We start from the raw sequence: 18514 nt of genomic DNA, 5'->3' as shown, positions 1-18514 counted from the left end.
CCTGAGATTAGGAAGTAGATTGTGGAGATGAGGTGAGGCATATCCAGAGGGACAGAGGAGGTGAGATCTATGTTCAAGACTGTAGTGGGAGAGAGGCCTTTCCTGGGAAGCATAGGTGGTGAAGCCTGTGTATAAGAGTGCAGTGGACTAGACTTCATGAAGTCTATCCCCTACTGGACTCTTAGACACAGGTCTCACCTACTTTGTACCTGTGGACAGAGCTGTGTTCCACTACACTCTTCAATACAGGCCTCACCTCTTTTGCACCCCTGGAGAATCCTGACTTGATCTGTAACCCTGAATAGACTGTTTGGTTTTTGTCATTGCTTTGTTGTTTGGTAATAGTGATCTATAATGTGCTATTTTTTCTTTAACACAGATTGAAATCAAGATTTCAAGAGTGAGACAAAATGCCTTCAAGGGAAAGGCGAAGAAAAGAAGATAACCGCAAAAAAACAAAAAGAGTAACGGAATTACAGCACTCTTCCACAACAAATACTTAAAAAAACAGGAACAAAGCTCCTGGTAAGAGAACTATCAGCCTGATTCATGTAGGTAAATTGCACTCGCAGAGGGCCAGATTCTGAGAATCTGGCCCTTTGCGAGTGCGATTTTTGCATTTGGTATTCATGATACCAAATGCAAAAATCGCTATGTAAGAATTCGCATATTTGCGTGGAATGGCATTTAAGGAATCTCTAATAGAGATTCCTCAAATGCTATTCATGACACAAAACAAAATAGCGATTTTGGACTTTTGGGGCCGCTATTTACCGACAGGTCAGACCTGTCGGTAAATAGCAAAAACTCAGAAAAATGCTTTTAAAAGCATTTTTCAAAGTTGCATGTAGCACACACACATGTCCTTTGGACATGTGTGTGCGCAACACCTGTCCAAAAGTGCATTTTAGGGGTGCTACAGGGCGTCCTTTGGACACCCCTGGCACCCTTAAAATCGCTATCTTAGTTGCGAGTAGCAAATTGCTACTCGCAAATCCCCATTCATTCCTATGGGCCTCTTGGCCCATAGGAATGAATGGGGAGTATTTGCGAGTAGCAAATTGCTACTCGCAAATAAAGAACATGTAGGAATCGCTATTTAAGTAGCAATTCCTACATGAATGCCGTTTTGCGTGTCCTCAATAGCGAATCGCTATGATTCGCTATTAGGGACACGCAAAACGGCATGTACATGAATCAGGCTGTAAGTCTTTCATACGTAACATATGTACATCGGAAAAAAATGATGGACAGCATGTAGAAAAAGAGAATGAGAGAGTAAATTTGAAAAGGAAGGAGAGACCCTCAAAGAATTCTACAACTGGAGCAGGAGAGAATAATATGTATAGGAATAGAAGGCAGAATCAGTTTAGAGACATTCGTAAACGAATGTTTCGCAATAGGGTGGTTTTAAATTTGTTAAAAAACATTAGGAAAGGTAAACAGAGAGCTGCTTTTTATAACAAAAAGAAAAGTGTAGAGAAGATTGTTGATCAGGCTTTTGAAGTTAAGAAAAAATTATTTATTTTAATAATCAATAGAATTAGGACACTTAACAAGACAATGGATGTTTTCAAATCAAACAGTAGATGGAAAAGAGTAATTAATCGGACTAATTTTTGTAAAGTTTTTTTGGGAGAATGGATGCACAGTTCAAGTTGTGAGCCATTTTTTAATGAGCAGAGTTACATCCAGGATAATGATTTAGTGCATGCAGTTGACACATGTGGTCGAGCGTATGAAGTGAAAGACGGATGTCCGATTGAAAAAGAGAAACTTGTGCCTAGAGAACCAGAAGAGGTGTTAACTGATGAAGTTTTAGGGAGACGTACTAAGGGTCCAGTGTACACTTGGAAGTGTAGTAGTATTTGTAGTGTGCGACAGGAATCAATTGATTTGTTTTGTAATTTCTTACGTACATATAGTAAGAGAAGTCTAAAGCAGAAAGTGAAGTTGTTGCAAGACTTAGATCCTTGCAGAGTGAGAGAAAACACAGGTTTGCAAGGGCATTCACTGGCTTGTCTTTCTAGAAAAGTCTGTCATAGTGTTTTTCATCATTTTAGGATGTTAGCAGTGCATCATACCAAAATGAGGAAATTAGTGAGAAGGATGTATTATGCAAAAAGTCCAGCACTTAAGCTTAAACAATTAAACAGTGTTCTTTTGCATGGAACTGAATTAGATGTGAAGAAGATTTGTGAAGAAATTGAGATTTGTTATTTTCGTGAAAAAGAGGACAGTGTAGAAATTGACACAGCAATTCAAGGTAATGTGGAAGACAATGTACAGATTTCAAATACAGAAAAGTTTGAGAAGGAAATTACCAGGTTTAAGGTGAAATCAAGTGAAAGGCCGAATTTTACTTGTGTGTGTTGTCGACGAAGTCATTATAAGCATCAAACTAGATTAGTTGATTTATATGTAAAAAGTGAAAAGATGAATAATTATGAGTGGAAAGATTTTGCAACTTATTTGTGGGTGGAGAATTGTTTTGATTTGAGTTCTGATCAGCGTATTTGTAAATATTGTTATGATAAATTAAATCAAAACAGAATGCCTGCTAGAGCTGTTCATAATAATCTGGAGTTGGTAGACATTCCCCGTGAATTGATGGATTTAAATACATATGAGTCTATTTTGATTCAATGTGTCCATCCTTTTCAGGCAATTGTTCGCATGGAGCCTAAGATAGGGAAATTGCCTCCTACAGATTTGCAGAGAGGATTAAAGGGAAGAGTTGTTTATTTGCCCCTAGATTTAAAAACAAATATTGATACAATTGGTATAAAAAAGTAGAAGAGGAACCTTTAGTTATTCTAGTTAATGGGGTTCCGACAAAGAGTAAAAAAATCTGGCAAGATTTAGTGGATGTTAGGAAAGTCAAAAAGGCAACGTTGTATTTAGTCAAAAACAATGAGTATTACAAAGATGTATGTGTTGCAGCAGAGGAAACAGCTGCAGATGAAGACAGTGATTGTTCAGGCGGCCAAATTGAAAAAGTTGATGTGTCTAGAAGTGAAGAAATATATGAACATTATACTGTTCATCCTTTGCATTCTAAAGAAGTAATGGGGAATGCAATTGAATTGTTTCAAATGAAAGCAGCAAAAGGAAGTCCCAGTAGTGTATGGGAACAAAGTTTGGAAGCTCGTTGTTTTCCACAGCTATTTCCAACAGGTCGAGGTGGACGATATGACGATCGACCACTTCAAATTCCTGCATCTGAATATCGAACTGTAAGATTATATGCTGAAGATCCAAGGTTTCGTCAATGCATTCCCTATTTGTTTCATCTACTGTATGAAAGTGACTTGTCTGGGCTTTCTTATACAGTAAACCATATACTGAAAAGTGGAGCACATCTGCAAAATGTTTCGGCGAGGGACTTTATGGAGAAAGTGAATCTGCAAGATAATATTTTAGAATCTCATCTAATCAATCTCATGGCATGTCAGCGTGGTACAAACGAGTATTGGTACCGTCGTCATGGGGAATTGAAATGTATGCTAAAAAACTTAGGAACTCCTACATGGTTCCTCACTCTTAGCTGTGCCGAGTATGCATGGGACGACTTACTTCAATTTCTACGAGAGGCAAATGCAAATATACAAAATATAGAATTCAAAACACCTGGAGAACTGTGTTCTTTGGATCCAGTGAATGTATGCAGATATTTCAATCATAGATTTTAAGCTATGATGTCTTTTATTACCAACAAAAAAAAAACTCCCCTTGGAGAGGTTTTGGATTTCTTTTGGAGAAAGGAGTATCAAGCGAGAGGTGCTCCTCACATACATATGTTGTTATGGATTAAAGATGCACCCAAATTTGGAACAGATTCCGATGAGACAGTGATGAGCTTCATTGAAGAGTATTCAACATGTGCTGTTCCGAAAACTACAGAGGAAAACAGTTTAAGGCAACAAGTTTTACACTTTCAATCCCATCGTTGTGGAAAGTACTGTGGTCGAAAATTCAGAAACAAGGACAAGTTCTACACAAAATGTCGTTTCGGCTTTCCACGACAAGTGATTTCTAAAGGAAGAGTAAATAATTTGATGTCTTCTCTGCGACATACTGTGACGAGGAAATCACCCAAAAATACATACAATTTAAAAAGAAACGAAGAGTCCAAGTACATTAACGACTACAACCCAGTGATTTTGTCCATGTGGAATGCTAACATGGATATTCAGTTCGTTGCTGACAACTCTATTGCTGTGGCTCGATATGTGACGTCTTACATCACAAAAAAAGAAAAGACAGAACTGAAGGAAATGTGGGAAGACATTTCACATGAAAAGAGTCTAAGCAAGAAATTATACAGTTACAGTCTGAAGATGTTGTCGCATCGAGAAATTGGAGCATATGATTGTTCTGATCGATTGTCGTCAGCAAGTCTCTATGCCAAATCTAGAACCATCATTTGGGTGAGTCTAGGTCTTGCTGCAACACGAAATCGAGTTTTGAAATCTGTACAAGAGATAGAGTATTTGGCGGAGAAAGAACCAGAAAGTACAGATATTTTGAAGACAAACATGTTGGATACATACTATCCATATAGAAGTCCTCATCTTGAGAACGTTTGTCTCTATGAAGTTCTTCAAAGCTATATTTATAAGAGGAACATCAGAGAAGATATCAATAATGGAATATATGCTGTCATTGGATGTGAAGGATGTCTAGTGAAACAGAGAAAAGGTCATTTGATTAATCATCGAAAATTGAGTTGTGAAAATCCAGACAAAAGAGAATTTTACTATTTGGCTCTTTTGCAACTCTTTAAACCATGGCGAGAAGAAGAGGAACTACTTGGAGATTTTCTCTGTTATGATGACTCTTTTAATGCTACGAAGGATACCATAGAATGTCCTGTTTTTCCAAATTATCTGCAAATGTTGAATGAAGAAATAGAGCAAGAAGCAAAAATTGCTGCAGAGATTGCGAGAGACAGTTCTCAAGGCAGTCAGAGTTCTGCTTCATTGAGTCAGGATCCACTAGGAGGACCAATTATCCAAAATGAAGCTGCCACTGCCATGGCTGAGGTGGAAAGAGCTATGGAGCAAGCTCAAGAGGATGTAATTAATTTAGAAGATTTGGTGAAACAATTAAACGTTGAGCAGAAACTGATATATGATGAAGTCACAGAACAGGTTGAACATGGATTGAGTCATGAGAAGAAAGAGTGCTCATGTACATCATTTAAGCCTGTCCGACTGTACGTGAGTGGAGAAGCGGGAACTGGAAAAAGTTTTCTGATTAAAGCAATTGCATCTTATCTGCAGAAAAGGACTGAATCACCGCTGTCTTGTGTGGTTACCGCTCCAACTGGGCTGGCAGCACATAATATTAAAGGGATTACTTTACATCGTTTACTGATGCTGCCAGTGGAGCATGATAACAAATTGCAATATCACAAGCTATATGGAGATGCGTGTTCCGAAGTTTCGAGATTCCTGAAGAAAATGAAACTTCTTATCATTGATGAAGTAAGCATGGTGTCAAATATAATGCTTGCTTTTGTGCATTTGAGAATGCAAGAAATTCTTAGAACAGACTATGATGTTTTATTTGGAGGAAAACATATTATTGTTTTTGGAGATGTTCTGCAGTTGACTCCAGTGAAAGGACAACCTGTGTTCAAAATGCTCATGCATGAAGATACCAGGAAGTGCCTAGGAAGCATTGAAAACGTTAATATATGGTTAAACTTCAAATATGCAGAATTGCTTCAAAATATGCGGCAGGCAAAGGATGAAGATTATAAAAATATTTTACAAGACGTAAGAGTAGGAAAAATAAGTCAGCAAGGGAAAGAAGCTTTACATGGACGGTTAATTTCAAATTTGAACCCAAATGAAAACATTCTTCCAGAGAATTTTTTTAAGAAAATTAACGAGAGGAAATCTGCCATATGTTTGATGCCAACTCTGAAAGAATGTTCCATGTTCAACAACAAAATGTTAAATTTAGAAAATGAAGAGATAATGAAACTGGAAGCTACAGATAAAATAGAGCATATGGGAGCAACAATTGTTTTGTCTGAAAATTTGAAATCAAAATTGGATTCATTAGAGAAGAGTATATCTAAAACTGCTGGTTTTGAAAAGACTCTGAATGTGTGTTTGAATTGTCGTGTCATTTTGCGAAGGAATTTAAATGTTGAAAGAGGTCTGGTAAATGGAGCAATGGGTCATGTTGTTGGTTTTGTGAATTACAAAAATAGAGATGGAATTGAAATTAAAAAAATGAAATTTGATGGCATTGATGAAATAGAACAAATTTGTTGTTGTTCAGCTAGATTTTTGCTCGTGAAAGACTTATATGTTCGCCGAAAACAGTTTCCTATTTGTTTGGCATATGCAGTGACAATTCATAAATCTCAAGGTTTAAGTGTAGATAGTGCTTTGGTGAACATTGGAAGTTCTGTGTTTAAAGAGGGTGTGGCATATGTGGCTTTATCACGAGTCAGAACTTTATCAGGATTGTACTTGATTGAGTGTGATGAAACAAAGATTTGTGCTGATCTAGATTGTGTTAAAGAATACAATAGGTTAAGAAGAGAGTATGCTCCACATTTGCCTCAATATCCTCTGATAGAAAAATGTGTGGTAGGCCGAAAAAGAAGAAATGAGAGCAATTGCAGTGAGGTAGTAGCAAAAAGACAAAAAGTAGATGAAACTGTAATTGTAAGCAGAAGGAAAAAGGATTCTGTTGAGGATGTTGTTGGATTTCAGTTTGAAAACAGTTCTGGTGTCAACTGCTATGCTAATGTAGTAGTTAATGTTGTTTTTTTCTTCAAAATTTACAAAAACAGATTGTCGAAAATCGGGAACAAACATTGTGCTGTTTATTGAATTCTGTGTTAGAGAAATGTAGTAGTGATAGAGGAAAAATAGAAAGTGTTTCAGAAATTAGGAATCTTGTAGACATATGTTCAGGTCAAAATCAATTTTCACAGATAATTCAGCAGGATTGTCAGGAATTTTTAATGTATATGTTTGATGTATTGGAAGATGAAGGAGTAGATATAAAAAATCTTTTTAACCTTTCTTATCAATGGCAACATGACTGTGATAACTGTGCTTCACCAAGTAGTACTAGAATAGACTCTGAAAGATTTATATATTTGACTTTATCAGACTGCAAATCAGTGTATTTTAATAATCTAGTTAAAGCAGCGGATCACAATATGGTGTGTACCCAATGTAAGTCTACAATGCTGTCCACATTATTTCCACAAAATTATGGTCACTATGTCATTTTAATGTTTCAACGATGTAGACCTGATGAAACTAAATTGACAACTTCTATTAAAATTTTTGTGGCTTCTCAGTTATCGATATCAGGAAGAACCTTTGCAACTGCAGCTATTATTTTTCATGATGGTCCTTCTACAACATCAGGGCATTACACATGCTATTTAAAAACTTCTAAAGGTTGGACCCAGTGTAACAACACTCATTTGACTTTCAAACAACGTTTGCCTTTTGGCTTTATAAATTCATACCTAGTGTTTTTACAGCCAAAATGTAGGTAAAAGTAATTGGCTAATGAAGACGGGAGCAGTTAATAAAGGTTATTTTGCTGTTTAAAAATATATTCTGAGTAAAAGTGATCCAGGCAATATAAAAAATTGACTTGTTATATAGGTACTGTAAGTGGATGTCATAGTAAGTGATGTTAGTATTATACAAAATGATGAACATGAGTGAGTCAGAGATGGTTTTACAAATACTTAAATATTGTGAAAATGTTGTAGAGCCTTTCTTTCAGAACGTCGGGAAAAAGGTCATTTCAGAGTGCCTTAGAATTAATTTGAACATATACTCATACATCTGACACTATTTGGCCAATTGGAAAGGTGCAGGAATGAGTAAAGAGTCATGACTGAAAAAAAGGAGTATATGAAAATATTGAAAATATTTCAGATGTTCTTGGAGCTTTTCTTATAGAAAGTCGATGAAATGGATTTTTAAGTGAACAGCAAAGTACTTTCCAACGAGAAAAGGACCACCATGATACAGTATTTGGCCTCAAGGAAAAGTAAGTCAATCTAACTTTAGCGTACATTTGTCATTTGTCAGTATTTAAGGTTTTTTTAAAAACACAATCTTTTAGATTGTGTTTTTTTCCCCGCTGACATATGATGAGTAATTTGAACTCACTGTTTTAAGTGAAATTCAATATATTCTGAGAACAGCAAAAATAAACTATGTAACATGTTGTACAAGTTATTTTATACTTTGGATTGTGTAAATTAAATTGTATTCCCATTCTGTGACACTTACTTTCCTTTTTCCATCCTCTTTCAGCTCTTTTTACTCATTTATAATGTCTTTCTCTCACTCTCTGTAACCCCCATTCCCTTACTCCACTTCTTTGACAACCCCTCATTCTCATTTCAACTGTGTGTATCCCGTCTCTCCCTTGCATAACTTTTCAGCTTTCAGTCTCTCTGCTTTACTTCTCTTTTCCGTATTTTCCTCCTTTGCTCTTTTAGTAATTCCTGTTTACTCACTCAGCAGTATTATTGCACTCTATCACTATAAATCACCCACTCTCCCTAGCTTATCTTTGTTTGCTCCTTAATTTTGACCTCTTCTCTCTATTTTTCGTTCACTACTTCTATGTCCTCAGTGCCTCACTCTACTTGTGTTATTTTCACTTGTGTTTATCTACCTTCTATCACTTCTTTTACAACAACTTCACTGCTCCTCTGTCGTCGTTCTTCATCCCATTTCTTTTACTCTGGTTCCATTACTATCCCTCATTTCCTATCTTTCAGTGTACTTCTCTTTACTTTTATCACCGAATCATTTTCTCTCAGTACCACTGTTTTAGTCCTCTTCTCCTCTCTTTCCTATTTTTGCTCCCTTACTCATTTCCTTTCCTCGCTCATTGTACTCCACTTCACTCAGTTTTTCTCTTAGTCTGTCTGTCTAGTAACTTCCTCACTCCTTTTCACTCAATCCTTCTATATTATCCTCTCTCCCTTCATCCCTTCACTCTATGACTATTCTTCACTTACTCTCAGTTATCTTCCATTCCTCATTCTTCTAAATGCATCCTTAATTAGACTCATTTCCCTCTCAGTCATTATCTTTTTACTTACTCCTGTTTCCTGATTTAGTTTTGCTAACTCACATTCTTTTAGTATCTTTCTTACCTTCAGTTCATTTCTCTCTTCTTCTCTTCCTCTCTGTCAGTGAATCTATATGCCTTACTCTTAGTAATTTGCTCTCCTTCTATTTCTTTTTCTCTCTTTTTGTCCTTCTACCTTACTTTATTTCTCTTTCTGTGTCCTTCACTCTTACTTTATTTCTAAATACACTGTTATGATTTGTAACCTCTTCATTTGTATCTTTTATTTTAAAATAGATATTTTACTAATTAAAACTTATTTTTTTCTTCTCTCTTTCACAGATACAAAGTGTAGTAAAAAAATGTAATAAAAGTTACATTTATTATATGGTAAGTGTGACTAAAAAAATGTAGTTTGTCATCACCCTTTGCTTTAACCTCACTAATAATTTCTCAAGCAATCTCACTCCTGTTTCCTTACTCTACTTCGTTCACTTATTCTTATTCTCCATGTTTACTTCCCTTTCCCTATTTCCCCTCTCACATTCAACTTCTTTCAGTCCCCATTCTTTAGTTCACTTACCCTCTGTTTCCTTCCTTTGCTCCCTCACTCATTCTCTTTTTCTTAATTATTTAATTCACTCCTACACACACACCCTCACCTCCACCCACACCGAAAAACCCCACACACCCACACCCACAGACACACCTTACACACCCACACCCCGACCTACTCCCAGTGACTCCCTATAAGTCACACACACTGCATTACTTACCTTTCTTTGCTGTTTTACTCAGACCCATACAGGCACTGTTTCCTTTACTCTCTCTGTCCTTTCTCTTTGTCACTCCCCATGTCTTATCCTAATTCAATTTTTCACCCTCTTTCACCCCTCTTTACTTACACTCACTGTTCTTTTCTCACCCTCCCTCACCGTTGTTCATTTATCCCGGTTCCGTCACTACCCTTCATTCCTCATTTTTTAGTGTCCTTTTTTTTTCTTTCAACAGCCACTCACATTCTCCCACTATTTCTACTTTAGTCTTCTTCCTCTCTCTTCCCTTCTTTCGCTCCCTTATTCATTTTACTTTTCTCACTTTCACCCTATTACACCTTCTCTGTTTTTTACTATGTAATAAACAATCCCTCTGTGTTTCTCCCTCTAGCTCTCTTTCTCTTAACATTACTCTCTTTGTGTTCTTCCCTCATGCTAACTCCTTCATTATTTTTTTTTTATTTTTTTTGGGTGCGCGCCCCGGTGCGCGTACCCTGAGGAAAAAAAATTGACAGAGATTCTTTAAAAATATATGTTTATTTTTATAAATTAGAGGTAGTTCTAAAAAGAACTGTTTTTTTTCTTCTTTTTGTTGTTTTATATTTTTTTTAATGTTTTTTTGAACATTTTGTACTTTTTTTGGCTTTTCTGAACAGTTTTATATTTTTTTTGTATTTATTTATGGGGAGAAACAAAAAAAAAGGGAATTGAAAATGGCTCAACTGGAGCAAAAAACAAAAAACGTAAAGTTAGGGTTTTTTGGGGCAATTGTGGTTGTCACCAGCAAGGACGACGAGCTTTACGCTCTTTTCACCATAGGAGATGAGCTTACCACAATATATACATGTAATTCGGAAATCCTCAAATCGTTGTTGAATGCAAAGCATCGTCTCCGTTGTCTCTGGTCCCGATGGAGTGGGTTGCTTTCTTTTGCGGGTGGTCCTTGAAGATTGGGGGAGGTTACTGGCCAGTTCCCTCATCTCTGCAGCAGAATAGTTGTTCGGATGCTTGCGGATCATGTGTCTAATCATGGTATAATTATCAAAAGAATATTTCTTGTTAGGGTTCCCCCTTGAAATTTCTGAGCCACAGATTCGGCAAGTCACCTTGGCTGCATTGACTTTTTTCTTGCCCTCTGGGATAGAAAAAAACTCCCATACAATGTGTGGCTTTGGCTGGTATGGGGTATTGTCTTCATGCAGCCATCTTCTCCCCTGCTCCTCTTCCTCTTCCTCCTCCTCCTCTTCTTCACCACCAATGTAATGTTGTGGTGGGCCTCTTGGTGGTGGTGGTGGTGGTGGTGCAGATGCTCCAGCTGCTGCTGCTACTGTAGCCATTTTAAAGTACAAAATATTTCTCTAAGTTGTTCAAACAGGTCTTCCTCAGTCAAAGGACAAAGTCATAATAAGGAAAAAAGGTGGGGTCTTTCATCATTTGGAAAACAAAACTGTTCTGGACCAAGGAAAAGTGTTATTTTCAAGTCACATGATCCGGGCTTTAATCATTTGGAAACCAAAACTGATCTGCACCAATGAAAAGTGTTATTTTCAGATCACATGACCCGACGCGCTTACCCGTCGCGCCCCGGGGCGTGCCCGGGGGCGCATAGCGTAAGCGCGTCAAGACGTTCCGCGATCGTATCACGCGGCTACGCGATACATCACGATGTTGTTTTCGTTCACGGGAATAGCGCTAACGGGGCGCTCACCGGTACGTGCCCCGGGGCGCCCGCAACATTGCGCTTACCCGTGCGTTCACCGGTACGCGCCCCGGGAGCGCTCCGGGGCAAAAAAAAAAAAAAGAAAAAACTATTACATAATTATACAATATAAAATTCGTTATAACTTTTTTTACTTTTTATACCTATAGAGATTTGCTATTCAAAAAACATTGAAATTAACTGAAAAAACCATAGGTTTCACACCAGTTATAGTTAGGAATTAGCATTTAAAAAACCTATTAAATTCACTGAAAAAACCATAGGTTTCACACCTGTTATAGTTAGCTGGAAGTTTTACTCGCATAAAACCATTGTAATTCCCACGTTATAGTTGGTTGGACTCACTATAACTTGCGCGTGCAATGCACTGCTGACGACATCACATATTACATCACTCATGAGTAAAAATCAGGTTTCCACATCTTTGGGTCTGAATGTTATCTCCTTCCCTGGTAAATATTCATTTTGTGGCGCTGTCTCTCTCGCCGCTGTGGGTTAAAAGGACGCATGGTGCCCACCTGTCTGTTCCTATCACGGAGACCGTATCTCCAGGGCCCATATCGCGGCCCCCCTGGCGATGAAGCAACCGAAGCAGTGTATGGTGCGGTTCAGACTCGGAAAATTTAGAATAAATTAAACGAACCTCTGCCCGCAAGCAGCCAATGGCCTTCAGCCAGGTGAATACATGCGGCAGCCAGCTGCAGCGGTACCTCCGGCACATCTGGTAATTACATGGTGCTGCTGTGAGGCTGGTGGTGATGGGGGCGGGTAGTGAGATATTTATTCATACTCCTTCAGTCAGTAGAAATAGCAGCTTCCAAGACCCCGGTTGGGTATTAAAGATGATAGTTTTCATGCAGGTATCATTCCGTTTCCACAGAGTGTCATCTTTTCGGAGGCTCAGGGGGAAGTGGGTTGGGGGGACAAAACATCTCTAAGTTGAAACAACAAATATTTAAACATTGGGTCATATGTTGTCAAGAGTAATACATCAACTGTAGATTTTTTTTATTGAGGAAACACATCTTGAGTAGGGGTGAGTGGAATTTGCATAGTCGCGCTACACAGAGCTCCGTGAAATGGTAAAAAATCTCTTCAAGCACGCAAAAGTTCCGCGACCATGCAAAATTGCTTGTTCTGCCCGTTCGCGATGATTTTTCCCTGTTCGTGAACGCTGTTTGTGTGCTCAGGGACAAATATCTTGTAAACACGCATTTTGAAAGCGCAAACAAGCAAAAAATTCTGCGAAGCAGCGGATCGAGGAATTTTTATTTGTCCTCATTTTCTACCATGGTCATTCCGTTAAAGTCTGAAGAGAGTGACACACTGCCTCAGTAAACTGGATAGCAAGGCTATTAATCAGGTAGCCTCCACAAATCAGTGATGTCAAAGCCTCCAAGACCTTCATACAGAGACCATAGGGGAGCCACTTTGCTGAGCATGTATCCCAGCAATCAGGGCGCAACCTGATATGTCTGGATATGCATGAAGAGGAAGAGAAAGCAAGGGCAGCATAATCATTGGGCAGGGGAAAAAAACAAATCCGAAATCTCACTGTTGACCCCACTTCAAAAGGTACCAAAAGGCTCTTTTATTTTGGTTGCCCGATCTCATTAGGTCTAGCCTAGACACCTGCAATACTGATGCGCGCCAATCAGGAAAGGAGGGTGGAATAGAGTCCTTCCACTTTTTGCAGATTTCTCTCCTGGCCAGGAGGATGGTATAGAAAAGAAGATGTTTGGCAGGACCTACGACACCGTCCATCACACCAAATATTGCAAGTACGGGATTTATTGTGATTTGGCGGCCGAGAGAAGTTGACAGTAGACTACTAATAGAGTCCCAAAAGGGAGACAAAGATGGGCAATCAAAAAACATATGTAAATCCGAGAGCTATTGCCCCACACCTCATACAAGATACTGGTGAGTCTTTTAAGAATTTTGAGAGCCTCTGTGGTGAGTAATAGGTCCTATGCACGGTGAAGAGGTGATTCCTACGGAGCCATGCTGGTTTGACAATATCCAATAGTAGCTTAAAGGAATTAAGCCAGAGGCTTCCCTCATCCTGGTCCAGGAAGGAGCTCCCCCAAAGCTTATCCGCCAGTTGAAATTCACAGTCAAACACCTTTAGTATTGCATGGTACCAAAAAGAGATTTCCTTTTGAGCTGGGATTTTATTAAGTAGTTGGAACTCAAGATGGTTACCTTCCCCTACTGGGAATCTACTCCTAGTGGAAGACTGTGACTGAGCCCAGCTAGCTATCTGTAGGTATTTAAACCTAGAAAGGTTTGAACCAACTCTATCTCTGAAGGATTCCCATGATACAAGAACCCCTTCTATAAACAAGTCGCACCAAACTTCTACCCCTGCCTCTCTCAAGGGCAAAGCAAGACTGTCCTTAAGCCAACCCGGGCCCCCAGGTGAATCCGAAAGAGGTGCCTTACTAGAGAAATACCCTAGCATTACAGAGCTATGCAATTTGGCCCACGTTCTAGCCATGCCCTGTAAAACCTTGTTTTTTGTTTTTTTTAAACTTGGGGTCCCCAAATTTAAACAGAAACCCCTCCTGTGAAAGACTTGCCCCACTGAGCATACCCCTGAACATACAGCCAATCCCGATGTTAGTGGGCATCTTCAATAGCATGGGGGAGTGGGTAAGTTGGAATGCCCATGCATACAACTGAAGATCCGAGGCTGCTAGTCCTCCTTTTTCTCTTCGGCACGTAAGTTTTTTCCAGGCAATCCTGGGTGTATGCTGAGCCCAAATAAATGAATTAATATCACTCTGCAACTTAGATAAAGATGAAGGTTCAAAATAAAGAGGAATAGTATTAAACAGAAAAGTGATTTGGGGTAAAATGGACATTTTTGCAAGATTTACCCTTCCCAAAATGGACAAAGGTAGTGAAGACCATGATCTCATGAGTTTTCGACAGTCTTTCGCTACTACAGAAAGGTTAGTTTCAGTATTTTTATTGACATCCTGGAAAATAATAATACCACGGTACCTCATTTTTAAACTGGGCTGCACCCCTACCACTAACTCCTCATTGTTCCAGACCATGATCTCTGTTTTAGAGGCATTAATCTCATATCCAGAGATTTCATCAAAATCCTGAGCTAATTTCATCACTGATGGAAGGGCTGTACACAGTTCCGAAGAAAAGATGAAGATGTCATTCGCATACAAGGCCACCTTCTTCTCCCATTTCCTGTACCTAAAAAGCTTGATGTTAAGGTCATCCCTCAGCCGTTGGGCGAAGGGTTCGATATATAGGTCAAACAGGAGAGGGGAGAGTGAGCAGCCCTCCTGTGTTCCCCTTGTGATGTTAAAAGGGTCAGACAATGCTCCATTCACCAAAAGGCAGGCTGAAGGATTCTGGTATAGCAATCCCACCGCTCGCCGAAATTTGTCTCCAATGTTAAATTTACCTAAGACCCCCGACAGGTATGACCAATTCACCCTGTCGAAGGCCTTAGTAGTATCGAGCGTAAGAACAGCCAAAGGAAGAGAATCAGTGGATGCAATATCAATAGCCCCTATCAGGTCATAGGTCAGTTCAAAAAGTTGTCGACCCTTGATGAAACCCCTCTGTTCTTGGTGCAAGATGTCACCTGCAACCGACCCCAATCTTTTGGCCATAATAGAGGCAAAGATTGAGAATGGAAATCGGTCTATAAGGCCCACAATTTGATGCCGGTTTACTAGGTTTTAAAATCAGGGTTATGGATGCATTATCCCATGAGGTTGGGGGTGACACCCCTTCCTGGAGGATCCGGTTGAACAAGGTAGTTAAGAAAGGAACAATTGCCTGCTTCAAAACCCTATAAATCTCAGCGGGGAAGCCGTCCGTGCCTGCCGCCTTTCCCTTCTTACTACTCACAATAGCTGCTTTGACATCGTCCCGCGTGATCACCCGATCTAAAGAGGCACGTTGTTCCAAGGTCAATGAAGGCAATGGTATCTCCTTCAACCAATCTTCAATACTATCCACCTCGATACATTTATCCTCCTTATAGATGTCTTGAAAGGACAGCCTAAAAATCCTCTGAATATCTTCATCCGATGTATAAACCAAATTATCCTGGGAAATTGAACCAATATTATTTCGTACCTGGTCAGTCTTGGATTTCCAAGATAAGAGTCTACCTGCTCCCTCTCCATATTGAAAATGAGCGATTTTACTCACTTCCCACCTTTGTAAAACACGTGTATTCAACACTGAATCCAAGTGCCCCTTTACTCGCATTAACTTGTTCTGTAGCTCCTGTAAGGTGTGAACCGAGGCGTCTGAATGTGAGTCTATTTCCCCTTGTGCCTTAACAATTTCAGCCTCACCGTAAGATACCTCCTCTCGATATAATTTACTCCTATAGGTAGCCCTACTAGTTATTTGGCCCCTTAAAAAGTCCTTGTAGGAGTCCAAAACACAACCTAAAGGGGCTGAACCAATGTTCACATTCATAAAGCACTCAGTTTCATTTACCAGAAAGGAAGTCTCCTCGCGCTCCAAGAAACACGACCAAGTTCTGGGGGAAACTTTGGTGAAGCCTTCCATTACCATCCATACAGCTGAATGGTCTGATAGGTGTGAGGGAAGGTAAGAGACGCTTTTTACTACACTCTTCAGAGTCTGGCTGATCCGAAAAAAATCAATCCTCGATTGATGATGATATTTATACTTATGAAATGAGACTCCCAATTGTTGTCCAGACCTTATTCTCCATATATCTAAATAGCCGTACTGTTTCATATTATCCAATAGGAAGGCCCTAGTTTTAGAAGGAATTGAGGCCCGTCTATTTGGCAATTTATCGGAGGGGATCTAAAACTATATTGAAATCTCCGGCCAGGATAATAGGTTCTGAATACAATAATAAATGAGAAAAGATGGATTTAAGAACAGAAGGGTCATCATGATTCGGACCATAATATCCTACAATTGTAATTGGTGTGCCTCCAATGTTTACTGTTACAATGACCCATCTGCCACCTGGGTCTGCTAACTTAGATATAAGACGAGCTTTTACTGATTTCTTGAAAAGTATCGTGACTCCCCTAATGTTCATAGTCTGTGCTGTAGAAATACATAAATCAATACATCTATTTTCTTTAGCCAAGGAAAGCATCTCTGGTTCTGTCAAATGTGTCTCCTGGAGAACAATGACCTGCGCACCAGAATCACAAAGATATTGCAGGATCTTGTCCCTTCTGGGTCTGGTGCGAAGGACATTATTATTCCAGGAGAGAATTCGCAGACTATTCATAGAAAAGTTGCCTCCCCCTTTCATATGTCCAATTTCCAACAAAAGCCCCCGAGACCCATCCAAAAATGCCATATTCACACCAAAAATCGCTCTATGAAAAAAAAAAGAATAAAAGAACGTTACAATGAAGAAAATGAGGAATTTTTTTGATTTTTTAGCTTGCAACACCCACCCACCTACCCCGTGCCCTAATCTACCCACCCCCCCTTCGTGGGAAACCCTTGCCCTATCTATCCGGACCAAGTCCAGAGATAGCACCCCTCCTGACTTCCGCAACGCTTTACTCCTTACGAACAAAACAAACAAAAAAAGCAAATAAGATGCCAAGAATGCCGAAAGGTTAGTACCTTGCCAACATAAGAGTAATAAGGACTCAATATATAATATATATTATTATTTTTTAACTTTTAAGATATCATCCTCATACTCAATTATAAAAGGAATGTAAATTCAAACCTACCCCAGACCTACCCTACAAAAACTAACTTTTCCCAATATTGAGTGAGTGAGTGAATTATTTTTAAAGCGCTCTTATGCCGAGGCGTCTTGGCGCTGTGGGACAAAAAAGAGGTATCAGGCTGTTACGGCATCATGAAGAGCCAAGTCTTCAATGCCCTTCTGAAACTGGCTCTGTTGTTTTCCGATCGCAGTGTGATAGGCATGCTGTTCCACAGCTTGGGGGCCTGGTGGGTAAAGGATTTACCGCCCCACCGGACTCTCCTTGTTTTGGGGATTTGAATTAGGTTTTAGCTGCAAGATCTTAGAGTGCGTGCTGGCACATAGCGGGGGAGGAGGTTGGAGAGGTCCATGGCGGTGTTCCCATAAAGTGATTTGTGAACCAGGCACAAGGCCTTGAATTGAATTCTGTGCCTGACTGGGGGCCAATGTAGTCCTCTTATGGCTTTAGAAGTAGGATGTCTTTTTGGGAGGTTAAGTAAGACACTGGCTGCTGTATTCTGGATGGACTGGAGCCTGGTCAGCTGGTTCTCACCTGCTCCTAAGTAAAGACCATTACAATAGTCCACCCTGGACACGATCAAAGCTCCCACTACTGTTTTCCTAAGTGAAAACGGTATGAGGGTAGGATTTTCCTAAGTATGTTCAATGTAAAGAAGCATGCCGAGGTAACCTGACTTATCCGTGCAGTAGAGGTAAGGTCCTTGTCAATTATGAAGCCTTGGTTCCTGACCTTCTTGGCTGGCACAGGGCAGCTGCCCGCTTCTGGAGGCTACCATAGGTGTCTCCAGATGGAAGGTTTTTGGCCGAACTCGATCACTTCAATTTTTTCGGTGTTAAGCTTCAGGAAGTGGACGTTCATCCAGTTCTTTACATCAGACAGGCATCTTCTGAAACTGGCTGCTGTAGCTTCCACCGATTGAGAGAGTGACACTACTAATTTGGTGTCATCGGCGTATGACACTAAATACAGGCCATGAGATTTTATTAGTGAGGCAAGTGGGGTGACATACAGATTGAATAGGGTGGGTGATAGGGCCGACCACTGGGGTACCCCACAGGAAAGATGGAACTCTGCTGATTGAATCCCACCCCAGTGGATTTGGTGTGTACGGGCATTTAGAAAGGACTCAAAAAGTACTAAGGCGGTGTCTATGATGCCTAACGCCCTTAATCTATTCACTAGGACCTCATGGTTAACGGTGTCGA

This window comes from Lissotriton helveticus, chromosome 4_1, assembly GCF_964261635.1.
Source record: "Lissotriton helveticus chromosome 4_1, aLisHel1.1, whole genome shotgun sequence".
NCBI classification, from domain to species: domain Eukaryota; kingdom Metazoa; phylum Chordata; class Amphibia; order Caudata; family Salamandridae; genus Lissotriton; species Lissotriton helveticus.
This window is presented reverse-complemented; position numbering follows the sequence as displayed.